Genomic DNA, 24,250 nt, shown 5'->3' with positions numbered 1-24,250 from the left:
ATTATCTGTCTTGCTGCCTTTTCTGCTTCAGTCCGCTAGCTGCAAGTAAATGTTTATGTCTTCTGAAAAAATACAGGATATGGATTATAGAACAGAGTGTCTAGTCCTCACGGGGCACATGCTCTACTGCCAGTTTTATAAGGCAGTACTAAATTGCTGAGAAAAGAAAATTACATTTGGATGAGTGTAAATGAAGGTTGAATGAATAATGATATCTACAGCTTTTAATCTATTGACCAAAAAACAAGTGCAATGCATTTCTTAAAGTCCAAATCCTATAGCTATGATTTTGTTGAAAATCCAAAGCTATTGCACTTGTCATGCTGCTCTGAAGGTTAATAACTAGTTTTATTGAGAACACTGTGGCACGTTTATATCTCCACTGCTGAAGTGTGGTCCCTGAAATGCAGCCAGAGAATCAAAACCAAGCACCCTCGGACAGAGCACCACCAGCCTGGACTCTCAGTTACTCGTTTTGTAGGTAATCTATGCTCACTGTTTCTCCTTCCTTCAGCTTTTAAATGAGTACCGTATGCACAGAGGGAAGGCAATATATCAGGTTTTTTATATTGGTGAGTCCAACGTAGGGTTTCATGAAATAGTAGTTTACAAATATGGTACAAGTGAGATTTTTGATTATTTGTGTATTTCAATCAGTCAGTCTCTCTGTCCCAAAGTCATATGGGATGACTGTGCACTGTTTATGGTATTCAGAGTAGGATTCTTTGCACACTTTAAATAAAATTCACAGCAAAGACACAGCCATCTGTCATGCTTGTGTAATTTGGTTTCCTAAGACCAATCCTTTATAAAATGTGTGCCTCAATTTAAAAAGCTGAAAATGTGAGTTATTCTGTATTTGGAATGGAATGAGGTGAATGAAAAACCTTTTCTTCCAAATCAAAACGTTCAGAACACATGCTGTTCTCCTTGGGGCTAATTATACTCTTAATTAAAATTAATTTTCCTGTATAAACCTCCACCATAGTCTTAGAGTTGTATTAAATAAATCCTCTGTTTAAAAAAGGAAACTTTGCAATAGTAGTGTTTTGATCTAATGCTAATCCTAATGCACAGACTTTGAGTCTATACAGTTTACATTTTGTAGGATCTTCTTAAGGTGAATTTTTAATCAATTTTGGCCATGTTACAATGTAGTCCAACAAAAGCAAGTTAGAAATTGGGATTGAGCTTCAACCAAATCTACTGCAATCAGTTCTTTTCTGCTGACACTGCTATAGCAGCAAGATTGTCAAGCACGGAATAAATTAATGAGTGATGTTAGGGTATGTTTGATATGATTTAGAGCAGCGTTTTCAAAACCAGCAGTTAAACTTAATTAAAAGTATAGTTTTCTTATAAGGGTGAGTGATTTTTACTCAATTTAATGATTAATCAGCCTGGTCTCCTTTAATACTTCTGTCCCTATAACAATATATTCTGAAAGACAGTTACATTTAACCATTAACTAAAAAACAGCAACTGAACACACACCATGTGTTGGTAATGTTTACATTAGAGATCAAAACAGATAAAAATCTGTGCTTTTATGAAGTTTTATTATGAAAGATGGAGAACAGTCAGCTAAGTATGTGAACATTTATGGTACAAACAGTAAATGCTAGGAGTTGACTAATGTAAAGAAGTGGTGGTGTTCGTGGGCAGGGATGAGATGCGACCGACTGTTCATGGGGTGGCCAGGAAAGGTCTCACTGAAAAGACCACTTCTGAAGGAAGCTCTGGAAGGAGCAACGCCTGTATCCGGGGGAAAAGCCTTCCAGGCAAAGGAAACAGCAATTGCAAAAGTCCTGAGATGGTTGTTTTTCTCACGTTTCGAGTAGCAGAGGGTGGTCAGTCTATGAATGGATAATACTAATAGTAATAGTAATACTGGTAAAAAGCGAAAGAGGTATCGTCTTATACTTCAATCTTTTGCATTATATAGTAGCAATATTTTGCCCATATTACATAATTATTTGCTCAAGGATTATCTTTCTTTTATCATCAAAACAGAGTCTTAGAAAATGGTATTATGATCCCATTCAAAATTAAGCTAAAATTTAATTTCTCCCAAGGGATTTACTTTTTATTTGGGAGAATAAAGTCTTGTTTAATTGTTCCATTGTAGCAATCATAAAATCAGTTAAAAAAAAAAAGATGTGAGAAATGTATAAAATTTCTTCTCTTCACTGTCAAAGAGCAAGAGTGTACTCATATCATCCAACTATGTGGAAAGATACTTCAAGTTTAGACGATTTCTTGTGTCATTTAAGCATAAGGAGTGTTTGAGTGAACTGAAAACTTTCTGATTGTCTAAAGGCTATATATTATATTTACGTATTCATTCATTCATTTCTCTTTATGCATCAGGCATATATTGATAATCTGTTGTACACCAGGGTTAAGGACCTATAATGATGAATTATAAATAGAGCAAGTCTTGCTAAACTTGTAGTAAAATGGGAAAATATCCACATAAAAAGTATGCAGGTGGCAGTTCCAGGTTGAGATAGTTAAGTGGCCACACAGAATTCCCATTCCAATATCTAACCAAGTATTCCTTTATGCATAGAAATGACAGGCAGGCCTTCTCAAATATGAAAGAAGTTATGCAATACATCACCTAATAACTATTAAGATAAAAACAAACTATACTTAAATATAATTGATAAAATAATTCTACAAATTATGTACTGAATCCTTATAGAGAGCTCAGGAATGACAGAAAACTTTATCTAGTAGTGCTTATCAGTGACTCTGCTTAAACCTAGAATTTCTATAAGAAAATGTGCGAAACTGGATGCAGAAGAGATAGAAGTATTATATGTTTTGTTTATCAAAATAACGAAGTGATCCAAGTGGAAGTGAGAACTACGAAAGTTCTAAATTTTAACCTATGGATCAGGTCGTATCTAAAATTAAAACACATAGTTTAAAAAGTACCGACTGAAGTCTTTTGCTTTAATTGCTATTTATTTCTAAACTCAGAGAGAGATTTTAAGAGAACAGTATCTCTTATGATAAAGAGATTTATATTGAATTTCCAGCAGTGTTCTATGGAGATTTTCAATTTTATTTGAGATGTTGTTTTACTAAATTTAAATAAATCCAAGTTAACATTGTTACTAAATTGTGTAAAGTGTATGATCAGATTTTAAAAATTGCTTTATCTCCTTACTGGTTAGTCCTTCTGTTTGCATATATTGTGTCTAAGTCGGAATCTAATCCAAAAAAAGAGAGCTCATGCTAGGTAGGGCTTGAATACTGAGAACTAATAGTAAATAAAGGTGTTTGACGAGCTGAAGGCAGGTTGGGGCCATTCAGAGGATGCGTAGATTGGCAGTAAGAAGCCAGTATCACTCTGTGGTTGGAGATGAGAGATGTGGTGGTACCCAAGCCCCAAAGTTAGGGTTGCCAGATTGGAAAGGGGTGGCTGAATGTATGTGAAAGGTGCATGGTAGTAACCAGAACCACAGATAAAAGGGCTGTCTAGGGTAAGCTGGGGCTGTGGAGAGACATAGCTCTTGCCAGAAAAGCAGCGCAAAGCATAAACAAAGTGAGAACTCTCTCTTTTTGCCTTTCAGTCTTTAGGATCCTGTGAGTTCCTCATAACAGCAATGCCCAGCCATCACCCAGCAATCAAGGATGGCTGGGGTATGCAGAGGAGGGCAGAGAACAGATCTGAGAATAAACACGCAGGTGGCTACTATACCTGTGGAGAAAGGTATTTGAGTTGATGGTTACCTTTTCCTTCAACATGGTTATTTCTAAATGTTGGACTTCTGGATGATTTAAATGTTTTCTTATTTTTATGACAAGCGAGTTAGAAGAAACTTCAAAATGCTAATTCTTGAACTCAGTATTTGAACTTAGATTGGTGAATGAGGGGGAAAAAAGTATTTAGAGTGGCAGTTATCACAATAGAAAAATTATCAGAATATTTGGAGAAGAATAATACCTTAGATATTGCCACCATGAGATACACAGAAGAACAGTTAAAAAAACATGATGAGAAGATTGGGAGGCAAGAATAGAGAGGGACTTTACTGTCTAGAAGTTTGAGTTTTTTGGTTTGCATTGGGTCATTCTAAAAAAGTTTATAAATTAGAAAGACATGCAATTGCAGGTATCTATAGGCCTGACAGCAGTTAAGGAATATAGTGGAGGAAAAAAAAAAGCATTTCAGAAAATATTCCCCAGGTCTGCATTAAAGATAAAGAATAGACTGTTACAGTGTATTTCCATCACATGCATGAGTTAGTAATGGTGCTTTAAATGTGCTGCAATGCTTGAGAAGTGATTAACTTAGTCTTGGAAAAGACATTATTTAGGTTAATTCTTTCTTTACTTGATCTAATAGAGATGGCATTGGAATATAGACTAATGAAAAATTTAGGAAATTTGGCAGCTCATTATTGTTGGCAGAAATCTCATGTGTAAATCGTTGAATGAATTAACCCCTGGTCTAACACTAATTAGCCAAAATATTCCCTGTTCACTCTTAAAAAATTTAACAATTCAGTTTTCAAGTATTGTTTAATGCCTAGTGTATGCATATAATAGGCACTGAAGAGAAAATATAAATGAAGTATACTATTAATAAGTTCCTGAGTTAATGGAAGGTGTAATATACACATTCAGCAGTAGATTCAGTGATAACGTCAGATTGTACATAACAAAGGACAAGTTGAATGATTGGCAGCAGATGTCATGAAAGCTCACATAATTGAGACCAAGAGGGAACGGTTTGGTTGAAGAAAACTTCATGAAGTAAAGGCAGCTTAGGATCTTCCTAGAGTTTTGTCATTTTATTTTTTTCATGATTATCACCATTTCGTTATTTGTAAATGAATGCTTTAAATATTTTTGAAGGCTGTTGATGCAGAATTATTTATTAACAGATAAAATGCTTGTGTTAGATTTTCTTTATTTCACAAAGAGCAGAAATAATTTCGATCAAAATGTAATTCAGCTGCCTAAATTTGTTTTGGAGATTTCTTCCCTTCATTTTTCTTTCAGTGAAAATATATTCATTACTGCATTGGGGCACTGCTACTCACATTTAGTTTTATTAAACCCATTGGGTATGTATATCCTTGAAATATTTCAAAGCCATTGAAAATATTAATTGATGAAATACCATACTGGTGACATGGCAGATAATTGATTTGTTTTTCAAAGAAGCCCTTTAGCATAGTAGATGATATATTTGTTTATTCATCAATGTATATGGAGAAAGATCACAAGACTATAAAGTAAAGCATGAGTATATTATACCCTAAAATTTTTTTTAAGTGCTAAAAATAAAAAATAGGATTTAGTCGATTGGTTTTGCCTAAAATGTAATGACATGTTATGTTTAGTTTTAGTTTAAGATTCTTAAATGTCAAAATGTGAAAAATAGTTTTCTCTGTTCTTTAGTTTTGCCAGAGTGATGAATACTAGATGTGATTCTTTTTTGGTTGATGAGTCATCTTATGGTGGACATCCGCTTTTTTATCTGCTTGTTAAAAACCAGCCTTCTTTGAGATTCTTCCCCTCTTCAGTCCAATCATGAGGTTATTACGTCGGAGTTAGCAACTGCCAGACCCTGGCACATTGTCCACAGCTGGGCACATGACAAAGGCTTGCTCCCCATTCTATGACCAAGAAGAGTGACCCAAGAATTAACATGTGAACCCAGCAAAGTAATTGAGTACTTTATCATGTTTCTATACAGAGCTGGCACAGACAGGCCTCTTTCTTCTCTAAGTGTCAGAGCTCAGAGCTCTTGAAGGAGCGTCCCTTCATGCAGAAAACTCTCAGAGAAAGTAGCCAACAATTTGTTCTGACTGCCTAACCCTGATTGAAATTCTGGTAAGCTGAAGCTGCTGTAACTTGGCATCTCTCTCTTCATTTCTGTGTACAATTCAAGTATCCTTCTGTGACTTTCCTTTTTAATGTAAATTGATCTGAGCTGTTTTCTTTATAACTTGAAGCCTAAGAATATCACCTGTTACTTTTCTTCGTCATGGTAGTATCTGAAAATTAATTACCAGTCCACAATATTTTATTCTAAATCCTTAAGGCAAGATACAGTTCAGAATTTAGATATATGGTGTAGAATTCCAAGGGTATCAGGGCAGCACTCTAGAGGCAAACTCATTAAGATTTCTACAGTGATATGAATGAATGTTCACACTAAATGGGATTATAAAGAGTTATGAGTGTCCTGCTGTCAGTGCGGATCAGTTTTGTTTCCAAATGAGTTTTGACACCAGACCTAGAGGAAAAAAAACTTATTTTCAGGGCTGTTTGGATTTTGGAATTGCAGAAAAGGACTAGGAGCTTTACTCTAGTCTAAGCTACTATTGGAGAATTAATCTTCTAATCTTAAAGATACCATTTATAGAACCATGTTTAATTAAAATTTATAGTAATTAGGAATCCCTAACCCCTTTATGATAAGGAATTAGACCAAACAGTTTTGGAAGTTCCACATTCCAAAATCTGCAGAGCCAGTGTCCCAACTCAAGTCCAAAGGCTGGACTGCTGTGGAACCAGGAAGAGGAGTTGTCCAAGTTTGAAGGCCACCTATCAGGCAGGAGAATTTGCTTTCACTCGAGAGGAAGTGCAGCCTTCTGTTCTGTTCAGGCCTTCAGCTGATAAGATGAGGCCCACCCACACTGTGGGGGGCAATCTGCTTTACTCAGTCTACAAATTTAAATGTTAATTTTATTCAAAAACCCCCTAACAGACACATCCATAATAATGTTTGACCAAGTATCTAGGTACTCCAGGGCCCAGGCAAGTTGACACAATATTAACCATCACACAGGAGTACAAATATTTCCTGTCTGGGAATGCTTTGTAATGTGATATTTAAATACCATATATAAGAATAGTTATAATTTTCTTCCCATTATTTTTTCATTTATTGTTGTTCTACTAAAATGAAAATAGGTGGACTCAGGCATAGGGTACTTAATTTATTTGAAAATCATGCTTTTTTCTGCTTTAAATAATTCAGAAACTTGATGTAGTTCATTATCCTTTCATCATCATTGACACTCCCCTGGTTCCTCTTTGAGTTCTCAGCAATCCTCTTACAAAGAGAAGCTGAAGGAAATATTGCCTTAGAGTTTCCATATGTTAACTAATTTCTGTGAAAACCAGAAGCTGACAGATTGTCATATAAAACATTGCCTATGTTTTTATGATTAAGGAATTCTTCTGAAAAAAATCACTATTTGAGATTTCATCTTTCTTACAAATTTGAGGTAAAAATTAATTTACTCTAATAATTTCTATTATCCAGCATTGATTTGATTTGATTTATGTCATGTTACATATTACTTAAATAAGGATACCTACTTCACTGCCTTATGTAGTTAAATGTAGATTTGACCTTAATCTGTTTTTTTTAGCAATTGAATATATTATATGAGAAACTAGCCTATGTCCCACAATTCTAGTTATTTGGCTTATGATTTTATTACAAGTCATGAAGAAACATTGTGTTCCCCCCCCCCCCAAAACACTGGAAGGCATGAAAAGATCCTGTGTCTGACAAACATTTTCTTCAAGAACAATAGACTTACTATCCACAACAGAAAATTGCTAGTTCTAGAAAATGATATACTGCTAATTATTTGTAGTATTTTTCACCAACCAGCCATATAGAATTACTATCAAATAATATTTTACCAACATCCTCACAAATATCAATGATATTACAGGTATAACCAATTATATCATTTCTTATAAAGAAAGATCATAAATGTACTATTTAAGTCAAAAATCATGGTAAAGTTGCCTATCAGTTAATTCAACAAAAATAGAAGCTTTTCAAAGATAAGTATAAGAACTTACTGTGTGTCAGGTATTCAGGATGCAAAGGTGAACATGCCCTAACACAGTTCCTCCCCACGGAAAGAATGTGAATTACAGGATATGTTATGGCTTATTGCTAAGAGCCATTGGTTAGGATTTCCAGCATGGCGCAGACCTGCTGCTTCCTGTGTTTGTTTTGTTTTTGGTCAGGTTGCTGTTTCCTCATCAATTCTAAGGGAAATATTTCTTGAGACCTATTTTCAGACATTAAAAATTCAGTGCTTTTGGAAATCTCACTAGGAAAATCAGCTTACATTTATTGAAATGGATACCTGTTACCACATAGAAAGACATACATAGCATATGTACAAAATTTCAGAACAGCATTTGATTGTTTTTTTTTAACAGTACATTTTGGACCTTTACACCTACAGACAGTTTGATTTTTAAAACCACCCCTGCTATATGTTGGCCATGCCTTTGAGGTTTAAGAAACAGAAAAATTACAAGAAACTTAAAGGCAAGAACAATTTAAGTTGCAAAACAGCAAGACAGCAACAGAAGTAAATCCTACCCTACTGTGAAGTAAGCTGATTAAAGATGATTACCAGATGCAAACAGGAAGCAAAAAGTGCATAGATTATATAAGGTCAGAGCAGAAACTGAAAGTCAATGGTAAGACAGCAGTCCAGCCAGTACTTAACTCATGCAAGTGCAGATCGGGGCTTAAAGATCCAGATTTGAATTCCTGGGTCCACTTCTCTAGTTCTTTACATTATAATACCCTCATGTCACCCATACGTAGTATTGTCAACCAGTAAAACTCATTCAAACTGCACTGGGTGGACTTTGTTGAAGACTGTTCCCATGGATTTGGACCTTGGAAAGTGAATTAGTTTTTCACATCAGGCAGTATGGTCACTTTTTGAATTATGACCTAAAGTCCAAAATACTCTATGAAATACCTTAAAACTTAGACAGGTTCTCGATTTTTTTTAAAAAAACATAATCTAAACATAATTTTGTCATATTGAATAGAGCTAAGTAGACATTACAGGGAAGAAAACAGGGAATTCATATGAAACTAAATCTGAATTGAAGGTCTTTTTGGTGAGTTTAAAAACAGGTGCTTCCCTGCCAGTGAAATATAACACATGTGACTATTCATTTGTTCCTGTGAAATTTAGTTTGCTTCCTCAAGAAAGGGCAGCCCACAGCTATAATTTGCACACTTACCAGCTTAGAGTTTTCTCTTTTGTCTTCCATTTGAAAATTTAAAGGATTTCGCTGATCAGTGGCTGACGTAGTATATACAAAATATATAATTAGTCTGAAAAGGAAGTTTCAAGCCATATATATATTTGGTTTCAGTGACCTGAAGTATTTATCTGAAGAAGCTTTACTTCTGTCTGCCAATTAGTAATTATTATGGAGCTTTTTGGATGAGCTCAGAGCCATCCTAAACTCTGTCAAAGAAATTGTTCATGGTGATTCTCCCTGAATGTGTCTTACAACCTGGTTGGAGAAGTGATTTGCACAAATTTGTAACAAGCAGGACAAGGCAGCATGTAACTGCTCAAGGTGTGCGACATCAGCTGTTCAGTTCCCAGTAGTTGGATAATTTCTTTCCAGCTGATTTGGGGGAACAAATCATGACTGTCCCGCTTTCTCATGGCCCAGCTTTTCACGTCTGAGCCTACAGGGCCTCGCTCTGAAAGGCTCATCCAGGTTCTAGGAGCTGATTTTCTGCACACGTTTTCCCTTCTTGTGGCCTTTTCTTTCAGTGTCTCTCCTGGCAAATTTCTACTGATCATCCTGCACATTCAGGAGGGTGCCAGCTTCTCCAGTAAGCCCTACTGGGCCTTCCAGACTGAGTCATCACCCGCTCTGTGTTCCCTCAGCACCCTGTGTCCACCCCACACAGCGCTTACCCCACTGTACTGTGATTACAGCTCATCTGTCGTCCTCCTTCCTGACTGGACACAAAGCTCTGGCCAAGCACTCAGCACAACGCATGGTTCATGAAAGCAAATGAGATGGATGAATTCAATAGAAAGAATAAAGCAGAAAGTACGTGTATTCTCCTTCCATCCCCAAGTAGAGGAGTAAGACTTAAAGTGCTGTCTCTGAAGCTGAGATCTGATGATCAGACGCAGACAGTGGGCGCCCACATTGTGGCTACAACATTAGCCATCAAACCTGGGACAGTGCTTCTCACCATCACTCACCACAGCCACCTCCTAGTCTCCTCTCTCACTCCCTTGTATACGATCTACTCCTGAGTGCAATACATTTTATTGTAAATCCCTCTCAAATGTCTCTACTTCTCTCACCACTTATACAACATTCTAGTCCAAACTACTATGATCTCTCACTTCAACAAAAGAAGTATCACCCCAAATAATGTACTTTTACTTTTTCCCAGGCTTCTCCATTCACTGAAGCCAAAGTGGTATTTTGAGGACACAGATCAAGTCAGAGTAGTTTTCCTTCAGTGGCTTCCCACTGCTCTGAGAAGCAAGACCACGGTCTTTAAGATCACTTATAACGTGATACTGCAACTGCCCTCCCCAGCCTCATGTCCCACCGATTTCCACTTTGTTCTACGCACTGGGCCACATCTGTATTCTCTCAGTTCCTTCACAGTGCTCAGCTCTTTCCTAACTCAGGGTCTTCTGTCTTTGTTTTTCTCTTCCTATAATCCTCTGTTTCTCTGTGCCACAACCCCTGCCTCCTTCACTCCCTTCATTCTTCAGAGAACAGCTCAAATGTTCTTCTTCCAGGAGTGATTTCTCTGTCTGGTCTTCCTACTCTCTCAGCACCTGTGCTTTTCCTTTAATATGGGTCACTACAACTGGTAATCATGCACTCATATATGTGATTGTCTCATTAATCTCTGTTTACCCTACTGGTTAAAATTCCCCTAGAGATTAGGATTGTTTTGCTGAACATATCCCTAATGACCATTGTAGGGCTTACCACATAATAGGTGCTCCAAAAATATTTGTTGAACAAATTAATGAATTCAAACTGCAACAGAAACTTAATTGAAGAATTGTGAGTGTAACAAACAGTAAGATGATGAGCATTTTAATGACAAGAACACACGGGAAACAAGTGATTCGATGACATCATTGGAGTGGTCAAGAATAACTGTTTTAAAAGAATCTGGCAAATGAGCAGCATATGTAACAGATATGTCATCAACGTAAGAACTGATTGGGTGCATACGGGGCTCAGTCTTCCCTACACATCGTGCACTGAGAGCTGTGTGGATGTGTGAAAGGAGGCGTCACAAGGGGACAGCCAAGTAGGAAAATCAGACTCTTCCCCCTTTGTTAATAGGTATTAATGTGAATGAGATAAAGTAAAAGGTCATGATCATAAATGCATTAAATTGGGGGAGGATATAGCTCAGTGGTAGAGTGCATGCTTAGCATGCATAAGGTCCTGGGTTCAATCCTCAGTACCTCCATTAAAAAAATAAATAAAAAACAAATAAATAACACCTAATTACCCCCCCAAAAATTAATTAAATTTAAAAATAGGTGTATTAAATCATCTAAAACCTGAATTTGGGTATGAAGAAGTTTATGAATAGTAGAAACTTCTGGATAGTAAATCAGGGAAACTTTCATGACAGACATCAGCCGTGATTATAGAGTGAGGTTCTTCCTTGTGTGAGAAACAAACTGGTAGAAAGACAGTGATGAGAATGTTAGAGAAACAGTTTTTCTATTCTTACAACCTTAGAGAATTGGAAAATGGAAAGCATCTCAGAGGACCTACTGTATAGCACAGGGTACTGTATCCAATTTCTTGTAAAACATATAATGGAAATGAATCTGAAAAGGAAAAAATATATATATATATATAAAACTGAATCACTTTGCTGTATATCTGAGACTAACATTGTAAAGCAACTACACTGCAATAAAAAAATTAAAATATATAACTAAATAAATAAAAGCATCCTGGTGGCTTCAGTTGTCAGCTGCCATAGGGGCCTAGCCAAATACTTCACAGTCTATTCCCAAGAGAATTAAACATTTTTAAACTTAATAATTTCCTTAAAATATAAAAGGAAAGAATGCTGGGAGTGGTTCAGTGAATAAAGGAGAAGGGGACCCTTTTGGAAGAAACAGTATTTCACATGCAGTTTTTGAAATTTCTTGCCTGGAGTGTGTCTGATATTTGAGGGCTTAAATTTTCCCTTTCCTATCTTTGGATTTTTTAATAAGAATGATCAGTGATAATGTTGGTTGGTTTATCTTTTTTATTTCTCTACTTGCAATCAGTATTTTTTTTAAATCTTGGTTTTCTTTGTTGTTTTTGTAACTGCTTCTTCACTTCTCACCAATTCATTTATAGTGCCAAAACAAAGAGGTTGGAATTTGAGGCCAGATTCTCCTTATTCTGATCCAGATTTGCAAAAGTGAAGCAAAGGCACATTTGTCAGCTTTCTGGCAGAGATGGGTATGCTGGGCAATCATTCGTGTTGTTTTTAGGACAGGGCTAAAAATCTTATTTTCTCATTCCTACGTAAAATAAATTTTGGGCTGTATGACAACATTTAATGCCAACTTCAATGTGTAGAATTCCAGCAGGTTTTGTTTGTTTGTTTCTGAAATGACTTCAAAATTCTGTATGCCTGTGGCTTTATAAAAAGGCACCCATTTCCTTATTCCACATTGCAAGCATTCTCCAGCTTATCTGCTCTCTCTTTAAGCCAAATCTATTGGTTCTGAAAGTCAGTTAGGATCAAGGATCAGTGTGGCTTAAAAAGACAGATCATGGGCCTTGGTCGCTGTCTGCTGAATAAATCTATTCCTTTTTTCTCCTCTTCTGCTCACCCTCCCATCAAAGTGTCCCCTGTTGTGTTTTTCCCCACCCAACAATGATTCCCTGTGGGCATGATTAGAATTTGGAAAAAAAGAACTAAACAAATACTCCAAATACCCTGTGGCAGGTTGGAAAAGTGATTTGGCATGCTGGACTGGTATCTCAACTTCCTTTAGAACTTGACCTTTAAAGTGAAGAAATTAGGATACCTATTGGGTTATTCCTTCTATAATATAATGACTCTCCAGGAGCAGTAAATTTGGACACTTCATAATAATAAGCTTCTCCATTCTCTGTATAATTTACTTAGCTCCTTCGGTGCTAATAGGATCTGACCCCAGTATGGTGCACAGCATGTGTTCCTAGACAAACACAGGTCCAAGGCAAGGACACGGAATCTGATCTCTGCTGTGCTGCCTTGACAAAGTGTCTTCCTTCAGTGGTTCTCTGCTCTCTATTCACTCATTTCTTTCTTTCTTTTTTAAATTGAAGTATAGTCAGTTTACAATGCTGTGTCAGTTTCTGGTGCACAGCATAATAGTTCAGTCATACATACACATACCTATATTCGTTTTCATATTCGTTTTCCATTATAGGTTACTACAGAATATTGAATATAGTTCCTTGTGCTGTACAGTAGAAACTTGTTTATCTATTTTATATATAGTAGTTAGTATCTGCAAATCTTGAAGTCCCAATTTATCCCTTCCCATCCCCTTCCCCACCCTGGTAACCGTGAAGTTGTTTTCTATGTCTGAGTCTGTTTCTGTTTCTGTTTCTGTAAATAAGTTCATTTGTATTTTTTTAGATTCCATACATAAGTGATATCATATGGTATTGTTCTTTCTCTTTCTGGTTTATTTCACTTAGAATGACAGTCTCCAGGTCCATCCATGTTGCTGCAAATTGCATTATTTTATTATTTTTTATGGCTGAGTAGTATTCATATATATACCACAGCTTCTTTATCCAGCCATCTGTCTATGGGCATTTAGGTTGTTTCCATGTCTTGGCTACTTGCTCATTTCTAACATTCCCAATGATGAAGTAGTATCATTGCATTGCACCATTTGTATGGAAGACACTAAAAATGTACCACTGGGAACTCATGTTAATTGTGGAGAATAGCCAAATTTTAAAAATAGTTTTGGTTAGAAGCATTAACTTTTATTTTCTGTAACTTCAAATTGTTGTTTCTGTCTTCTGACTAAAATACTAGTTGTAGAATTTCAGCTTTTCTTCAACTGGACAGGAAAAATTAATTGGTTCTTGGGTTCATCATTGGCCAGACATTGTGCTGATTTGGGGGTGACAGTACCACATGTGTGTTCTGTGACACAGAAACACACTTAGAGCTTTCCAAATGTGCAAACGCCCTGTTTTTATTTACTCTGGATAAGATAGATTCTACTTTTCCAAGTGGGTGTGTATATCAAACATCATAATAAATAGAAAATTTATAACATAACAGCAAACATTTTATTAAATAAAGTAATAATATATGCAAAATGCCCACTACCTATTAGAAGCCTAAAATGGAATGTCAGTCAACCATCTTTGTCTTCTAGGCTAGCTGAGAATTATAGAATGAAATACGGGGAGGAAATTGTGAAGATATCTTTTCCTCTTTATAAAGATTGAAAAAGTAAAGCATTTCCAATTGCCCGCTCTGAGAGTTTGAGGATTTATTAGTGTTGTCAATCGGCTGTAAGGGTTATTTTCTTGTTTCCTGTTTAAATATTAGCTATAGGATATTAATTATATAATAACTCTAGTTCTATTCCACAAATAATATAAGTATAAAATGTTGATAAATTGATTACCACTAATTGCAATATTCTTATAGAAAATTGTAAAACTGACAATGTGCTCTGAGAATATTTACATAGCAGTAGTTGCTAACATCTGTTTTTCTGCTCAAATCACTGTAGTTTTAATAACTATTCCAGAGTTTAAAGAAGACTATGTGTGTCATTGTTCTTCACTTGTGTCATTTCTATCAAGTTAATATTTTTGTCCTTAAATGTACTTCAAGCACTTTCTTTCACTCATACAATTTGCTTTCAAATGGAAGCAATTTGAAAACCCAGATAAGTGGCTGAAGTAGAAAGTTTTCTCTTCGTTAGCGATAAATCAACAAATCCAATTAGGAAAATGTGTATCTCCAAAAATTTGACAAGACGATATAGTCAGCTTCCAGTTTTACAGGATCAGCAACTTAGGGCAGGTACACATAAAACAAGCTCAAATATATTATTCAAGAAATGGGCCATAAAATTCCATTGTTTAATCAGCAGAAAAGATTTGTCATGGGGACAAATTGTTCTGTGGTCCCTGCAGGTTTAATCTAAACCTGAATCTTGGTTTGTGGTGTACATGACAGCTTACCTTGAGGCCTGAAAGGGTGAGCTCTCCAAGGACCACAGGTGAAGAAAATCTCTCATTCAAGGTTGAGTGCACCTACCACTGTCTTTTTTCTTAGAATCATACATAATTAGCTAACGACTTCTTCAGAGTAAAGATTGACTTTAATAATATATTTTTTCTGAATTCTCTTGAGATAATGTAATTTTATGTATCATAGTGACATAATTCAACTGTTGGAAATGTTTTATCTTCCATAAATTTCATAATTGCATTTTTAAAATAATATTTGCTACAGAACAGATACAATTTCAACCTTGGGGAATGTTGGTTACAGTCCATGTAAAAAACAAAAACTTCTTAATGTAAATTACAAGATCTAGAAAAAGAGTTGATTTATTGTAAGTTTTAGTAAAGTTTTATTAAATAATAGGTTAGCAGGCCAAAAGGGACTATGTAAAGGACGTTAAAAATATTTGACCCTGTCAAGGAGTTATGCTAGATTAATACAAAATGAAATGAAGTGCCATAGGAGATAAGGGTACCTCTGTCAAAATGGCATAGTTATGCATTGGTTAGGAACCATATGCTGGGGATAATCGAGAAAATAAAATTAACATATAAAATGTCACATGTGCTAGGTATACTGGTGACTCTTGTCATTGGGCACTGAGGAACTGAGGAAAGATTCAGGAAGACAGTGAAGAGGAGTCTGGAGTTACTAAAGATGAAGTCATTCACTTTTGCTTCCTGACACCTGGCCTAAACATAACTCTGATTCTAATTTTAGTAAATTACATAATCAAGAATAACTTGAAATTTAAAAGATTGTATTCAACTTTGAAATTATTTGGAAACCTAGTCACTTTCCCATACATCCCAGAAATAATTTTTTATTTTATAATGTATTAAATATTTATTTAGCTCCTTAACTGGTGTTTTGAGCAGGTGTCTAGCTGTTTGAGTAATCTTCAATGTATATCCTTAACCTTACTTTATTTTTAGTTTAAAATATTTTGTTACATATTTTTATTTTTTGTATTTTGCATTATTTCTAAAATGTTATGAAAGTGCTTGGTACAGTTTCAGTAATCTCACTTGACTTTCATCAATGCTGGGTCATTTTAAGGCATTTTTAACTGAGGGCCAAGCCATTAAAATAAATATATACAGTCAGCTTTTAATTATATAGTATAAAATATTGTGACTATATAAAAATCTTTCTTAAAATGTTTTTTTTAATCTAATTTATAAATTTTATGTTTCAATGCTGCCAAAAACATGCTTTGCTTTCATAATCAGAATTTTTGCATCAATCAGTACCTTTGTACACAAAATCTTGATACATTGGGTTACCTTTTTTAGGTATAGCATTTTTATTATAATAAAACCGGAGAATTTTATAGTAAGCATACTTTTATTTGGTTGCATTATTTTGAGAAATAGCACAAATGTGTTCCCAGCTATTGTTAAAATATATTTGCTTTAACTAAAAGCTTAGATTTATTATGTCAGTAGCAAAAACATAGTTTCCTTCTAAGCCTTTTGCTAACTAGTAGATCTTGCTAAGATGTCTTGATCTAATTTAGTATTATTGTACTTTCCTACCTAGGAATCTCAATGAAGATAAATAAAAAGGCAACTGCTAGATTTTTAATTAGAGAAATATATAATCATGGTGTTATTTTCTTAGTATATACACACACATACATATATATATTTGAATTTTATACCCAAAGACACACAGCTTTGGATTTCACAGCTCATTTGGTATTTATTAGTTTGAATTTCAGTATCTGATCATTTATTCATTTTAAAGTTTTATACATGATAATATATAATATTCATTTTTGTAGCCTATATTTTTGAATACTAGAAATTGTGATCTTTTATATTTAAGAAATCTAACTGACTAAATTGTAACAGCTGGAGCTGTAATACAACATGGAAGAAACCTCATTTTTCAGAAGTTTTCATAAAATACCCCAAATTGTTACCTGAAAGTCAACTGACTTAATTAAGAAAGGTGATGTTCTACTCTGACAGCACACTCATACTTTCATGAAGACATAGTTTACAAGGATAACACTGGCCCCCAGACCACCCCTAGGTTAATGGTCCACTGTGATGTGAGTGGATGAGTTGAAGCCATACATCGGTGTCATAAGATAAAATGATTGATTCATAGGTAGTGTGAACTAAGCTTTCAACCGTTACTGTTGGAAAATGTGGTTTACATTTTTGGTTTTCCTTAGTTTTGGACCTCTCCAACCCTACCAGGTATCCACTGTCATCATGTTCTACTTTTCTTTCACTAAGTGAGAAAAAAAAGGGAGTGGGTCAGAATGGCTTTGGAGACTCCTGGTGCTTGTGTGGATGTGTGTTCAAATCATATAACTCAGATTCTCTCCAAAGTTCACAGAACCCCTGTAGAAGATAGTTATATAGTAATTCCATTCTTAGCTACAGGAACCAATATGATTAGGCATATAGGCTCTGGTGTCACATATGGATTCAAATCCTTCCTTTAGCACTTATAATCCATGTGAATTTACGTAGGTTAATGTTCCTCTGCTTCAATTTCTTTAGTTTAAAATAGGAATTTTAATGGTCTTTACAATATAGGCATTAATACCTATAAAATCCTGTCACACTAAACATATGACAGTCATGATTATTAAGTCTCAAAAGTTGGATAACAGAATGTGGACATTCAGAAATGATCATTGTTAAAAGTTTATTTATCCTAGTAAATGAGTTCTGCTTCTTTCTGATCACCTGATTTCTTTTTTACCAAAGCAGATTCACTATAACAACCTTTGTGATAGTTACTTACACATTATTTCTGAAAGTATGATTTGAGTCTATGTCTTTAATGAAAGGACTGACACATTCTTTATTGAGTTAAGTTAAATAAAATTGATCTCAAATATTCCTTTCTTTTCCTAATTTCCAAAAATAAATTGAAATTATGAAATTTAAGGTTAAGAAATGTTTTTATGTTCAGAATTGTTTAAATTATGTTCTGGAGTAGATTGAGAGTTATAGATAATATGCCTTTAGGTTGATTAGTACACATTATATCCTCCTTTGTTTAGACGCCAAGTTGTGTTGACATGTCACAACTCTTTGAAAATGAGTAAGTGGAATTTTTATGCTGCTGAGATTATAGCATCCTTGGATATTTACTTTTTATACATAGTATACATAGTCTTCAAGAGCTGTTTTTTTTGTTTGTTTGTTTTGTGTTTTTTTTTTAGAGTAACTGAGTTATCAAGGAAGCTCAATAGAGAAAAGAATTTAGTCTGATACATCATGCTCTGCTTCTATCCCCTCTATTGATGTAGCAAGAATAACACCAGCTCAGTGAGGTGAAAAATCCAAACCTGTCAAGTCAAGCGTAAACAAATATATGATCTAGATCATTACTATAACAGGGGAAAATTGGAAAAGCTGATTTAGACATTGCTATTATACTTTAGTATGTAACTATATCTTCAATTTTGAGAAGTAGATTTTTATGTTGTGATGCTTCAAACACAATCAGTACAAAGTTTAGGTTGAAATAGCAAGGAGGACAAAAATAAATTTTTTTTTACATCTCTGAATTGAGGAAATTAATCTTGTCTAGGAGTCCTGACAATTTTCAGAGATTAATATCTGATTACATTTCTGTAAACTAGAACGGAAAATAACTTAAATAATTAACTGAGATTATTGATTGATGTTATATAAGATCACTTAATGTATGTAATGATTACCTACAAATAAAGGTAATAATTTCAAAAGTATGCCAGACTTTATTATATCAACTCAGGGCTCTATTATCTTATTATCTATTATTCTTATTCCAGTTTCACTTGAAAAATAAAGGAAATCCACAGTGAACTGAATACACACTTCAAAAGGCACTTCGATGTAAGGATAATAATAGAAGTAATGATAGCTAACACTTATTGAATACTTGCTATATATGTCACACTCTGTGTGATCTATGATTACATGCACTATCTCATTTACATCTTCTAACAGTGAGGTTGGTCTTTTATAGTCCTTATCTATATGAGGAAATTAAGGTCAAGAATGATTAGGTTACTTGCCTTGATAATACATGAAGTACATAGAAAGCCGCAAATTAGAATCCTTGCCTATGCCAGAGTGCACGCATTTAACAACAACCTAGATAACTTCTCACTGTTACTTCCTCCCATATTTACCCATTCTGCTCATCTGGAAAGTGTCAGTTCATTTAAGACTCAGATTAAAGGTCATTACCCATCAGAATATTTCTCTGACTATTGCATCATCCTTTTGCTTATCTACAGAGAACATTAAAAAGTTGTTTAATTTTAAGCCTTTCTTAGCTAAGAGCATTATTTGATAGCAGAAGGTCCTTCATGAACTGATAAGTACAGGATTACTGATAATACGCAATTTACAATCTGAATAGAAATAGCCAAACATTACTTAACAAAGAACACTGAACACCCTTAATAATTTAAAGGGATTTGCAGGCACCAAAATGGATGTAGAAACACAATAAATGTCCAGATAGATTTGATTACTGAACTTGCTTATTGTCCTGACTCTATTGAGAATTTCCCAGTTTAAATATCACTTCACTTTTTCTTCTTCACTTTCAATGTACTAATTCTAATACTTGCCTCTCCCCAACACCTTTCTTTCTCTCTTCCTCCCTCCCCCTCTCTCCCCACCTTCTTTCTTTATAACTCTCCCTTCCCAGAGGTCACTAACAATTTGCTCTCCTAAGCAAATTGGTAAAGGATTAAATTGGTCTCCAGCATTTTCTTCTCCTAGGGCCCGCACTAGGTAATACTTTACCCTTGCAGATCACTCTAGCTACCAGTATGATGTCAAGGTTGAAAGTATAAAGTAATTAATATTATTAACTTACAGATGTCCAAAGGGTCCTGGGAAATCACTTCATCACAGCTGTAATGGAGTCTTTGGGATGATTTCCAGCAGTGGCCAGCTGTGAGCACCCTAGCAAGCTTTGGTGAGTATGTCTGGTTTTAAGATTAATTTCATGCAGGAAAATTTAAAGCCTAAGTTATATTACTACATAAAATAATACAATGATAATACAATGATAATTAAAATGAAAATATATTGTGACATGTTTGCGAGTGAGTAGAAGATACCCATCACCCTTGAAGGACTGTCTTTTCCTGACACCTGGTTACTTGGGCATATGCTCTGAGGTCTTTAGAACATTAGTTATGTCTGGGTGCTACTGTCACATCCAAACTGTGAATGGTTAGACAGAGCAGTCTGCAAAAGTCAAAATCTGATGAACTATATCCATTTCCCGGACTATTCTGGGACCATTTTCTGTGCAGGACAGTGTTTTGGTTGTCTATAATGATCGTGCTTACTCTTATTGACAAGTGATAGCCTTTTGTGCAGTGATAAAACCAGTTCCTAATGTATTTTCACCATTTCCAGCCAGAAATGTTTATTATTGGAGATATGCTCACAAATACCTCAGTGTCTCTCGCTGATAATTTCTTCTATGTCTCCTGTGTCCTAGCTTGAAATTAGAACCTTTGGGAGTCCTTTTTCCTTTCAATTATGATGTGATGACAGAGGCAGGATGTGATGTCCTCAGGAGGATAGCTGATAAACTAGACATAACCCTTTGTGACACTCCAATACATTACTTACGGTCTCAGCAAAACCTGAGAAGTGTCTTTAGCAAATTATTCCTTATTATTACAAATTTTCCAAACTTGATTCTTTAAATTTAAATCACTCTAATTTCTTCCTTCAAAAATTTTTAACCTAATCATCATGGCCATTAACATACCCAGTTAGAAAATTACGTCATTAATATAATTAAAAATTAGTGCAGAGTTTGAGAGGCAAAAGTTGAGTTTTATTAACATTATGTTGTAACTTCATTACCCAGTTGTAGTAACAGCAAGAAAGTTGTTGTTCAGAACCAGAACAAATACTCAGTTGCTCTGCTGGAATTTAGCTTTTTGAACCCAGGCTGAAATTTGCAGTTATTTAAAGTGATTTTAAGCCTTCAAGGGAGTGTGTTTTTATGTAAAGTTGGAAATTTGAGCTCAGCGTAATGCTTTTTGTAAGAATAGACATGTGGAATATTATAAAATAGTAGTAACTTGGAACTGTGGCTTTTAAAACCAATTCTTTATAAACATGCAAAATGGATTCATATATGTATATGTGTGTGTGTGTATATATATGGATCTGTTCTGAATGTATTTTATATTATATGCAAAATGCATTCATATATATATGGATGGATGCAAAATGGATTCATAAATATACATGGATCTGTTCTGTATACATTTTGTATTATATATGTATAAAATGTACCAAATCATATAAGTGAAAACACAGTAAAGAAAATACTAGAAAATGAGAAAATATCAAAACCAGTTTTTAAACATTTTAGGTTATATATTAGTTTCTTAGAACTGCTGTCACAAGGAACCACAGAGTGGCTGAGAACCACAGAAATTTGCTTCATGGTTCTGGAGACTGGAAGTCTAAGCTCCAGGTGTCAGCAGGGCCATGCTCCCGTGAAGCCTCCTTCCTTGTGTCTCCCAGCTGCTGCAGTACTAGTGTCCCTTGTCTCGTGACAGCATAGCTCCAGCCTTCACGCAGCCGCCCCTCACGTCGCTTTGTGGAGCCTTCCCTCCGTGCTTGTGGGTCTCTGTACCCACACCGCTGCTTTCTTATCAAGGACACCAGCCATACTGGATGAGGAGCCACTCTAATGACCTCTTTTTCACTTCATTCTCTCTGTAAAGATCTCATTTCCAAATAAGGTCACATTTTGAGGAACTGGAGTTAGTTCATTGTAATTTGAATTAGAGAATGCGAAGAGGTGGGTATTTCTGTTCAAAATTGCTAAATCTTATAAATCATCTTCCTGATCTAACGCACATAATTCTGACCGAATGTTTTTTAATGTGAAGAAGTGTGCATGTATGTGAGGGTGTGTGTGTGAGAGAATGGGGACATGCGTATAGTCCTGAGAGTACCATCATTGTGTTGACAAGCACTTTACTTTTGTCTTTGCTATAGTCAGAGAAAATATGATAAGGGACAAAATTAGATGATACTCCCATATTCCTAACATCGTCCTCGAACATTAAACCAAATGATACTTTGGGCTTAGAAAGTCCAAATCTATCTTACTCAGCTGAAATTTCCACCTGGAGTGTGCATAATGTCTTGCTAAAAATTGAATAGAGAAATAGTAAACTTTCAGTTTTCTCGGCAGAATTATTCTGAGTTGTGCTAAAATAAGACGTTGGAAGAACACAACTTATTTTCCGATGTCAAAGGGAGTGATTTTTAGGGGAAATAGGTAACTTTTAACTGAGAAATCAACAGCCTTGATGGGGGAGTTTTCAAGAAAGTGCAGGAGAGTGGTACTATTGCCACCTGCCACTTTTTCTGTCACATTTGTCTAAACACATAAGAGTAAATCTGGTCAGCCATAGCTACAGACTGCCAAATATATAATGTCTGCTTGGTGTTGATCCTTTTCTGTTCTGAGCTCCAGTTGAATTTACTTTATAAGAGCTCTGGACTATTAGAAAATTTTCCTTCCCATCAAGTTAGCTAAAATGCCTATTTGGATTATAGAAATAGGTTTCTAATTTCCCTATGTCTCCTACTCAAAATCAGAACAGTTTAATTTTCCAAATACGCAGCTGTGTTTGAATCACATTCCTGCTCAAAAAACTCTGTGTACGTCAACTTATAAAATTAGGTTAAACTCCATCTCACATGCAAGGTCATTTGTAAGATTGTTTCAGTCCATGTGTAAGATACACATTTATACTACTTTTACTGGTGGTCCATATTAACGTCCAGCCTGCATGAGCCAAATCAAATGAAGCATAATTGAACTCTAGGATCTTAGAGGTTCAGGTGATGATAGAAACCCACCTCCCCTCTCTCATGTTGACAAATAGACTAAATTTTTAGTATTTCTTTTAACTCCAGTGTTCTGAAAGCTTTACAAAAATAATTGCTTTTATTATAGTGTGAATCTTCTTAATTATATGTTTCCTTCTTTCCTCCCTTTCTTTCTTTCTTTTTCTTTTTATTATACAACTTTCTTCTCTTGAGGACTTCTTGTAAGTTTGCAAATTCATCCCAGAAATGTAGAGAACAATATTGAACAGTGTATTCCAAACTGGATTTGACTTACAAATACCACAGTTATAGATGATTCTGCATTCATATGCTCTTCACTTTTCTATAAATTCCTTTATTTTTTCTTTAAAAAGTGATACAACAACTTTCTGAATTGGTATTCAAATAAACACACATTTATTTATTCTACAATTTAAATTTTAGGGTTTTTAAAAAATCTTACATAGTTATACCATTCTGACGATAATCATTCTACTTCACCATTCTTTTATCTGAGCAGACCATTTGAACTTTGTGCATAAATGTAATCTTCCAGTTTGTTTGTGTTTGGAAATTCTAATTATATTCTTTCATCTTTGTTTCTAACAGGAGCTTAATTGGTGTTTTAGGCAACTGACTTGATAATAGGGAAATGTTTTTCAATGAATTTTCCAATGTGCACCATAGAAAAACAAATTGATGAGAACAATTTAAAAAATCAATTTTAAATAATTATGACAGAAAATTGAGACTCAATATAATTGTAAAAAACATAGAGCAAATGTAACAGAAATGATAGTCAAACATTAAAAGTTAAATGAAACTTTCCTCAGGCAAAAAAAGACAAGGTAGAAGAATAAAAAGCAATCTAGAAGTACCCAGGTAGAGCAGTAGAAGAGAAAAAAGAACTTACATACAATAGAGACAAAATTTAACTGGCTGCAGACTTCTCAGCAACTCTAAATGTTAGATGGCAATGGAGAAATGTATGTAAAATTTTGAAAGGGAAAATACTGTAAAGAATTTTTTTCTCATCCAAGCTGTTTTTCTTGGGTAAACAATCATAAGACACTTTCAGTTACACTAGGGCTTAAAAATATACAGTATTCTTTTTAAAGTACTTAGATTTGATGGCCAGCAAACTGAAAAATTGAGTAAGAGCCCAAGAATAAAAAATTATGCATACAGTGCCTGACTATAAGCACTCAAACCAAATAAGCATAATATAGGTATGTATAGTGTTATTATTAATCTAGTTACAAAAGCTGAATGCAAATGTTAAAAATGATACTTAAAGAGAAAAATCTAATTC

General features: G+C 34.8%; 1 protein-coding gene across 7 annotated transcripts in view; it reads left to right on the top strand.

The window, feature by feature from the left end:
* Positions 1-24,250, top strand: part of MSR1 (macrophage scavenger receptor 1) — a 250,059-nt gene that overhangs the window by 61,893 nt on the left and 163,916 nt on the right. For 6 of the 7 annotated variants that reach the window (XM_072950378.1, XM_072950377.1, XM_072950376.1 and 3 more), the window contains exons 4-6: positions 3,585-3,724; positions 5,720-5,856; positions 19,936-20,035. The gene's annotated coding sequence lies outside the window, so the exon portion shown is untranslated. The remainder of the gene's footprint in view (positions 1-3,584; positions 3,725-5,719; positions 5,857-19,935; positions 20,036-24,250) is intronic. The other variant, XM_072950374.1, reaches the window with a different exon arrangement.

Source organism: Vicugna pacos, chromosome 26 (assembly GCF_048564905.1).
Source record: "Vicugna pacos chromosome 26, VicPac4, whole genome shotgun sequence".
Lineage (NCBI taxonomy): Eukaryota > Metazoa > Chordata > Mammalia > Artiodactyla > Camelidae > Vicugna > Vicugna pacos.
This window is presented reverse-complemented; position numbering and strand designations above follow the sequence as displayed.